General features: G+C 41.0%; 1 pseudogene; it reads left to right on the forward strand.

The window, feature by feature from the left end:
- Positions 1 to 997: 997 nt before the first annotated feature.
- LOC141561940 (dual specificity mitogen-activated protein kinase kinase 4 pseudogene) lies at positions 998 to 2,094 on the forward strand (annotated as a pseudogene).
- Positions 2,095 to 8,392: the final 6,298 nt, after the last annotated feature.

The raw sequence follows: 8,392 nt of genomic DNA on the forward strand, positions 1-8,392 counted from the left end.
AATTGTGCATGTCCTTTGAACCTGCATTGTTTCTACTGGGATTAAAGAGATCCTAAAGGAGGGAAAGGGACCCACATGTGCAAAAATGTTTGTGGCATCCCTTTTTGAACTGGAAAGGAATTGAAAATTGAATGGATGCCCATCATTTGGAGAATGACTGAAGAAGTTATGTTATATGAATGTTATGAAATATTATTATTCTTTAAGGAATGACCAGCAGGATGATTTCAGAGAAGCCTGGAGAGACTTACATGAACTGCAGCTGAGTGAAATGAGCAAGAGACCATTATACATGGAAGCAACAAGATTATATGATAATCAGTTCTGATGGACGTGGCTCTCTTCAACAATGAGATCTTTCAAACCAGTTCTACTTGTTCAGTGACAAAGTCCATCTATACCCAGAGGACCATGGGAGCTGAATATGGACCACAACATAGCATTCTCACTCTATCTGTGTTGTTTGCTTGTATTTTGTTTTCTTTCTCAGTTTTTTTTTCTTCTGTCTTGATGTGATTTTTCTTGTGCAGCAAGATAACTACATAAATATGTGTACATATATTGGATTTAACTTGTATTTCAACCTATTTAACATGTATTGAACTATCTGCCATCTAGGGGAGGGAGTGGGGGAATGAGGGGAAAAATTTGGAACAAAAGGTTTTGCAAAGGTTAATATTGGGAAAATTACCCATGCATATGCTTTGTAAATAAAAAAAAAAAGTTTTAATAAAAATAAATTTTAAAGAAAGAATTAAATATTCAAGCCAAAATGGAGGAGTAAAGGCAGGAACTCAAAGAGCTCTCCCCCAAACTACTACAAATCCTTTTAAATAATGACTAAATAATTCTATGGCATCAGAACATTAAAAAATATGGAATAGAAATATTTTTCAGGGCTGAGCTGGCTGCACTGCAGCTGCCTCAGAGCTGCTCCATTCTTCCTGCACAATAATGGCAGCACAGAACCCAAACCTGCAGTGGCTCTCCCAGAACCATGGGGCAAACCAGGTCAGGCCACGTGACTATCAGCAGCATGCAGGATAAATGTAAAGCACTGAAGCTAATTTTATAAATACACCTTTCAAATCTACAGCATGATTTACCCTGAATCCTTCAGGAGTCCAAAACCCACAGAGAGACTGAAAATACAGAGCACTGAATCATCAGGAAATCTTCCCTAAACAGCACAAGGACTTCACTGCAGAGGACTTGAAATACCTTGGAGAAATCGGAGGAGGAGCTTATGGTTTTGTATTCAAAATGGTACAAAATCCAAGTGGGCAAATAATGGTAGTTAAAAGGATTCAGACTACAATGGATGAAAAAGAACAAAAACAGCTTCTTACAGACTTGGATATGGTGATGTGAAGTAATGATTGCCCACATATTGTTCAATTTTGTGCAGCACTTCAGAGAGAGTGACTGTTGGATCTGTATGGAACCCATGTCTACCTTATTTGACAAGTTTTACAAATATATATATATAGTAATAGATGATGTTATTCTAGAAGAAATTTTAGGCAAAAATCACTTTAGCAACTGTGAAAGCACTAAACCACTTAAAAGAAAACTTGAAAATTATTCACAGAGATATCAAATTTTCTGATATTCTTTTGGATAGAAGTAGAAATATTAAACTTTGTGATTTTTGCATTCGTGGACAACTTGTGGACTCCATTGGCAAAACAAGAGATGCTGGGTGTAGGTCATATATGACACCTGAAAGGATAGACCCCAGTGCATCAAGACAAGGATGTGAGGTCCGTTCTGATGTGTGGAGTCTAGGAATCTCACTGTAGGAGCTGGCTACTGGCTGAAAAAAGCATATTTGATCTGCTGACGCGAGTAGTAAAAGGAGACCTCCCCCACAGCTAAGTAATTCCCAGGAAAGAGAATTTTCCCCAAGCTTCATTAATTTTTTTCAACTTGTACCTTACAAAGGATGAAGCCAAAAGAGCAAAGTATGAAGAACTTCTCAGATATCTCTTTACTTTAATATATGATGAGTACACAATAGAAGTTACATGCTATATTTATAAAATCTTGGATCAAATGCCAGCAACTCCCACCTCTCCCAAGTATATTGACTGATATTGCTGCTATGTCAAACTCTAGAAAAAGGACTGAAAGGAAACAAGTTATAAAGAATTTCCATCTATCATAGTGTTTCTATGGTCAATATCTCTTTGTGTTGTTTTTTCATTTTCTCAGTCTCTTACTTGACTTTTAACTCCTTCTAGGGTAGAAGGTACAGCTTCCCAAGATTCCTGGGTTTGTGCAGATGTTTTCAGAGAAACTTCTATAGACCTGTAAATTTTCAGTTCTCCCAAGGTAGTATGCTCTAAAGAGAGGTGTGTTTACAACTCTACAAGCTTGTGATCTGCTTACAGATGTGGTTTTCACAACCACACTTTTCTGCCCTGATACTATAAAAAAAGGTCCCAGCTGCACTGTTGCTGTATGTTTCTGTGTGGTAGTGCTCCTCCTCATCCTTGGACTGCAACCCAGCACTGTGATTTAGATCCAAGTATAGGCAAAGTAACAGAGTCCTGCTTCAGTGCTGGCAAAGAGACTCCTGTAATCGCCTTCTGACAAATTGTTCCACTCTCTTACTGTCTATGACCTGAGAGCTGTAAAATATGGGCTAGCTCCCTGGAGGGCTTTAGGGTCAGCCAAAGTCAGGAGGAATTAAAATCTTTAGTCTTTAGAGAGAGAACTGAAAGAAGCAGCCAAGCAGAATCCTGGATTTGGGAGTCCAGATTCACCAACCACTCTCCTCCTTGTCCTGCCATCAAGTGACTCTCTGGCCCCTCTTTCTCTCTGCCCTCCAATCCTTTCCTAGGATTATCTTAACATTCAGCAAGCACCCAAGTAGAAGAGCCTTTTATCTAAACATATCCTAATAGAGTCATTGTCTCACATCAAATAGGTAATTAGCCTTAAGTTCTCTGTTGTCTGATTCAAGCACATTGACTCTTGCCAAACCTTCTGTTCCAACTTTTCCCTTCCTTCCCTCCAACCCCCATCCCTAGATGGCAGGTAGTCCAATACATGTTAAATATGTTAAAGTATATGTTAAATAGAATATATATATATACATATGTGTATATATATATATATTTATATAGTTATCTTGCTGCACAAAAAAGATCTGATCTAGAAAGAAGATTAAAAAAAAAAACCTGAGAAGGAAAACAAAAATGCAAGCAAACAATAACAGAAAGAGAGGAAATGTTATGTTGTGGTCCACTCATTTCCCATAGTCTCATTTCCCATAGTCCTCTCTCTGGATGTAGCTGATTCACTTCATTATTGAAAAATTGGAACTGGTTTGGATCATCTCATTTTTGAAGAGAGCATCTATCAGAACTGATCATTATATATTATTGTTGTTGAAGTGTATAATGATCTTCTGGTTCTGCTCATTTCACTTAGCATCAGTTCATGTAGGTCGCTTCAGGCCTCTCTAAAATGATCCTTGGTCATTTCTTACAGAACATTAATATTCTACAACATTCATATACCACAATTCAGTCATTCTCCAATTGCTGGGCATACATTCAATGAACAGTTTCTGGCTACTACAAAGAGGGCTGCCACAAACATTTTTGCATATACAGGTCCCTTTCCCTTCCTTAACGTCTCTTTGGGATATAAGGTCAATAGTAATATTGCTGGGTCAAAGGATATGCACAGTTTGATAACATTTTGAGCATTGTTCCAAATTGCTCTCCAGAATGGTTGGATGCATTCACAATTCCACCAACGATGTATCAGCATCCCTGTTTTCCCACATCTCCTCCAATATTCTGCAATATGTTTTCCTGTCATTTTAGCTAATCTGACAGGTGTGCAGTAGTATCTCATAGTTGTCTTAATTTGAATTTCTCTGATCAGTAACGACTTGGAGCATCTTTTCTTGTGGCTAGAAATAGTTTCAATTTCTTCATCTGAGAATTTTCTGTTCATATCCTTTGACCATTTATCAATTGGAGAATAGCTTGATTTCTTACAAATTAAGAGTCAATTCTCTATATATTTTGGAAATGAAGCCTTTATCAGAACCTTTGAATGTAAAAAATGTTTTCCTAGTTTATTGCTTCCCTTCTAATCTCGTCTGCATTAGTTTTGTTTGTATAAAAACTTTTTAACTTAATATAATCATTTTTTTTTTTTTGTGATCAATAATGATCTCCAGTTCTTCTTGGGTCACAGATTCCTTCTTCCTCCATAGGTCTGAAATGTAAACTATCTTATATTCTTCTAATTTATTTATAATATCATTCTTTATGCCTAGATCATGGACCCATTTTGACTTTATCTTGGTGTATGATGTTAAGTGCTGCAGAACCCACCAATCTTGATGTTGATTCAGGAGCTCTGAAGTCCTGCTCCTTGGTTTGCTGGGGTTAGGTTGTGTTGAAATGGCCTGTGCTCCACTCTCACGCAGGTGTGACAAATCTTTCCTGTAGATCTTCCAAATTGTCATAGGCTAATAAATTGCTTCATTCCATCTTTGGTGTGTTCTGATGTTGTAAAATTTCTTTAAATTCTTTATTTAAAGTATTTGGAGGGATTTAGAGGAAAGCTCAAGTGAGTCCCTGGCTTTACTCTCCTGTCATTGTTCTGACTCTCTACCAGTAGCTTTAATGCACAATTTCTTTTGTATCTTTCATAATAGGAAGTGGAATAGCAGACAGTAAATCACATATTAACATCTGGACTTGGAATCATAATTTTCTAAGAAAATAGTGTCAACTTACTAGGATCTTATTTTCTCTGTGCTACATCTCTGTGTGCCTTAACAACATCCATCATTTACACAAATTTAATCCAGTTTCTCATGAAGAGATGTCTCTTCTAAATAGGAATGAGTCCTCTGTTTGAGCTATTATGCCATTAGTTCCATCCTCCCCCATATCCTCTTGAAAATTTATTTTGTTGTGATCTAATTATTTTTCCCCTGAGGCAATTGGGGTTAAGTGACTTGCCCAGGGTCACATAGCTAGGAAGTGTTAAATGTCTGGGATCAAATTTGAACTCAGGTCCTTCTGACTTTAGGGCCACTTCATTGACTTCACTGTGCCATCTAGCTGCCCTCTTATTCTCTTTTAAATTGTAAATAGAATCCTATTATATTTCTTCCTGATTTCTAAAAAAAACAAAAAAAGGGTCATTTAACCATTTCTTCTCCTTCCTTCAAGCTTATAACCCTGTGCAAGTCACTTAACCTTCCCAACTTCAATTTTATCATCTATAAAGTGGGAATGAAAATAATAAATACCTCTCAGAGATCTTATAAGAGATCAAATACACTAACATATGTAAACTGAAAGAAATACATAATATACTATAAATAATTTTTAAATTGCAATATATAAATGATAGTGATGATTCTCTAATTTTAGAGTTATCCTGCTTGATATCTCTTGATTTCAGCCACCACATCCCAGGCTGGTCACTTCTTCTTAGTCTCCCTTCATCATCTCTGTCTTGCTCTCTACTTGTGCATGTGCATCAAAGATCTCTCTTTTTTATTTTATCCTCATCCTAGTCCCCTTCCAAATTTTCTTATTTCTGTGAAGTACCTCCATTATCACTCTAGTTTCCCAATGCAACAGTCTCAGAAGCTGGCTTAATTTATAATTCTATCCCATTAAGGATATCTTATTAGTTCCCATGGTTTCTGGTAATTTTTTTTTTTACATATACAGCATATATTTTATCTGTCCCCTTCACTCTACTGCTATGACCAGAACCTTATTATAGAAACTCATTAGTTTTCACTAGGATTATTACAATATACCTCCCTCCACATTGTAACAATTGATATTCTAGTTTTTTGAGTTTTCTCTCTCTCTCTCTCTCTCTCTCTCTCTCTCTCTCTCTCTCTCTCTCTCTCTCTCTCACACACACACACACACACACACACACACACACACACACACACACACACACAATTTTTCTTGGAAATCATGATTTCTTCCAGAGTTGAGGCCGGTAGCAGGGGTGGGGGAGCCGGAACCTTTGTACTATGATGGGAAGGGAGAAGACTGCAGAGAGCCACAATTACAGCGATCGATCAAGTAGTTTTTCGAGCCTATGAGTAGGGACAAAGTAAAGAAGCTGGATCAGCCCCGAAATCAGGGAGAGAGAGAGCCCGCCTCCAAGGCTACCCAAAAAGAGAAACCGAGAGGGAGTCACCAATGAAGAGGCGGGTGAGGAGAGTGTCCTGAGCCCTGGGCAGGGAGGCTGAGGAAGTAGCCCCCTCAGTTTCCTCTGTCTTCCTTTCCTTCCCCACTCCAGAACAGGAACTTATCCTATCCTCATTGGCCACTTCACTAGTCAGCTTCAGTCATTCTCCCTCAGACTCATCACTCAGTAACATCTCCTCAGCAGGGATTCCAAAGAGTCAGCTCTCGAAACAGAGGTAAAAAAGAAGTTACAGTAACTGCCTGAGGGCCATGAGGACAGTGAGCAGAGACATAAGAGGGAGAGAAGTAAGAGTGCAGGAGGAAGGATCCCAGGTCAGACCAGTTGATCTCAGAGGTTGGGGAGTGGTGAACAGCCTATGGGAGAGGGAGTGGTGAACAGCCTATGGGAGAGACCCCAAAGAAAACCCTAGAGCTAGAGGGTGCTATTGAAGAGCCGAGTAAAGGATTGGTGCTCAACCAGGCACTCACCTGGATACCCAAAGCATCCACTAAAGCACCCGCCTAGGCACCCAAGACCTTCAGCAGTTTGGGGGGGGGAGGGTTGCCCCATGGCAGCAACAGCAAAACAGGCCCCATAGAAGGCTGAGGTAGGGAAGTCTGCAAAGGAGACGTTAAGCGCGTGTCCCCAAACCTAGCCAACTAAGAGCTGCTATCACCAAGACGCTTTCTGGAGACCGAGGCACAAATTCCCCTATCTCGTTGTTACTCCAACTTTTAAGAAAATGTGGAAGTCTGCTGGGCTCTAGATGCTAGAAATTCTTAAGCAATCTCCTGCGTTCTGTTACCTCCCTGTTCCTAGCAGACTTTTTTCCTGTGCTTTACCTGAGTCCGAACCAGTTGTTCTCCTCCTCCCCCCTACCCCCCGGGCCTAGAGCTGGGCATGGGGGGACATCATTTACCTCCTCAAGACCATGGCCCGAGCCATGGGGGTGGCGGCTCTAAACCATTCATGCTGGGATGACAGAAAGGCAGGACGTGAGACTGGTGGTGGAGGCTAGCTGCAGCACTCAGCACATCATGCTGCTTCTATTCCCCCTTCCCACCCCCCAGGGCCTCCTGGATCCCAGGCAAAATCCAGGACATAGCATGTCTTACCAGCAGCGCCACTACATCAAAGAAGATAGATTTCAACAGAGGTTTATTTGTCCCTAGTTGTCAATCGAAGGCCTGCTTCATCGCCAGGGCCCTGAGTGGATGCTGTGTTTGGACCTCAGGGAGCAGTAGGTCCCTGACGGAGCTGGTGACCCTCACACCCCCAGGCCAGGAGTTACCCAGGACATGATAAATGCTGGGAAAGACAAATCCAGTGAAAGCCAGAAAATCCTGACTGAAGGAGAAAGGACTGGACCTGAAATAGACCTTCTCTGAGGTGCTGGACTTGGACCTGATTGCTCCTGTCCTGTTCAAACACGCTCCGCTCCCCCAGCATGCCAACTGACACTAGGGTACAGCTGAAGTCCATGCTGGCCCATTCCACCAGCGGTTTTTGGGGAGGTGCTGAAGCACTTTGAGGAGTCTCTTTTCACATGTGAACACTGTAGCATGCACTCCTGTCAGTTACAATTACTAGTCTGTCCTAGGCCCAACAGAGTACCTTTGACCACTGACCTTTGCAGTGTGAACTCTACCCGGCTCGCCTCCTCTGAGGCCTTCAAAGGTCTCTGGCCACAATCTCTTGAATCTATAGTTTAATAACCGGTAGCACACTCAAGAACAGCCATGTGTAATCTTAAAAGCCTTTATTATACCTACTCACATAATGCCCTGACTGATGCCCTGACTTGTTGGTTCCCTAGTGAACACCTGCTCAGAAGACCCACGTGTTCACTACCAAAATCCTTACCTCTTTTGGCTATCCATCTTGGCTTGGCCACCCAGGCTAGAGAGCCAGGGTGAAGAGTGCCAGGTTAAAGAGAGCGACTGCTGCCTGCAGTGGGCTTATAAAGGGCCTGTGAGGTCACACACACAGCCAATCAGCGAGAGAGTCACCCATTATGAAGCTATCTCATTCTGGCCAAGATCCCACCTACAAGGCAGTCCTAATATCTACAGAAATTACTTCTGGGCCTCAATCTCCCAATGCACCATGTCTGCCCATTTAAAGGGCCCTTACAAATACAAATATGACGGACAGAGGGCACAGAATCTTGTCCAAATGGGACCTAAAGATAATT

This window comes from Sminthopsis crassicaudata, chromosome 3 (assembly GCF_048593235.1).
Source record: "Sminthopsis crassicaudata isolate SCR6 chromosome 3, ASM4859323v1, whole genome shotgun sequence".
Taxonomy (NCBI): Eukaryota; Metazoa; Chordata; class Mammalia; order Dasyuromorphia; family Dasyuridae; genus Sminthopsis; species Sminthopsis crassicaudata.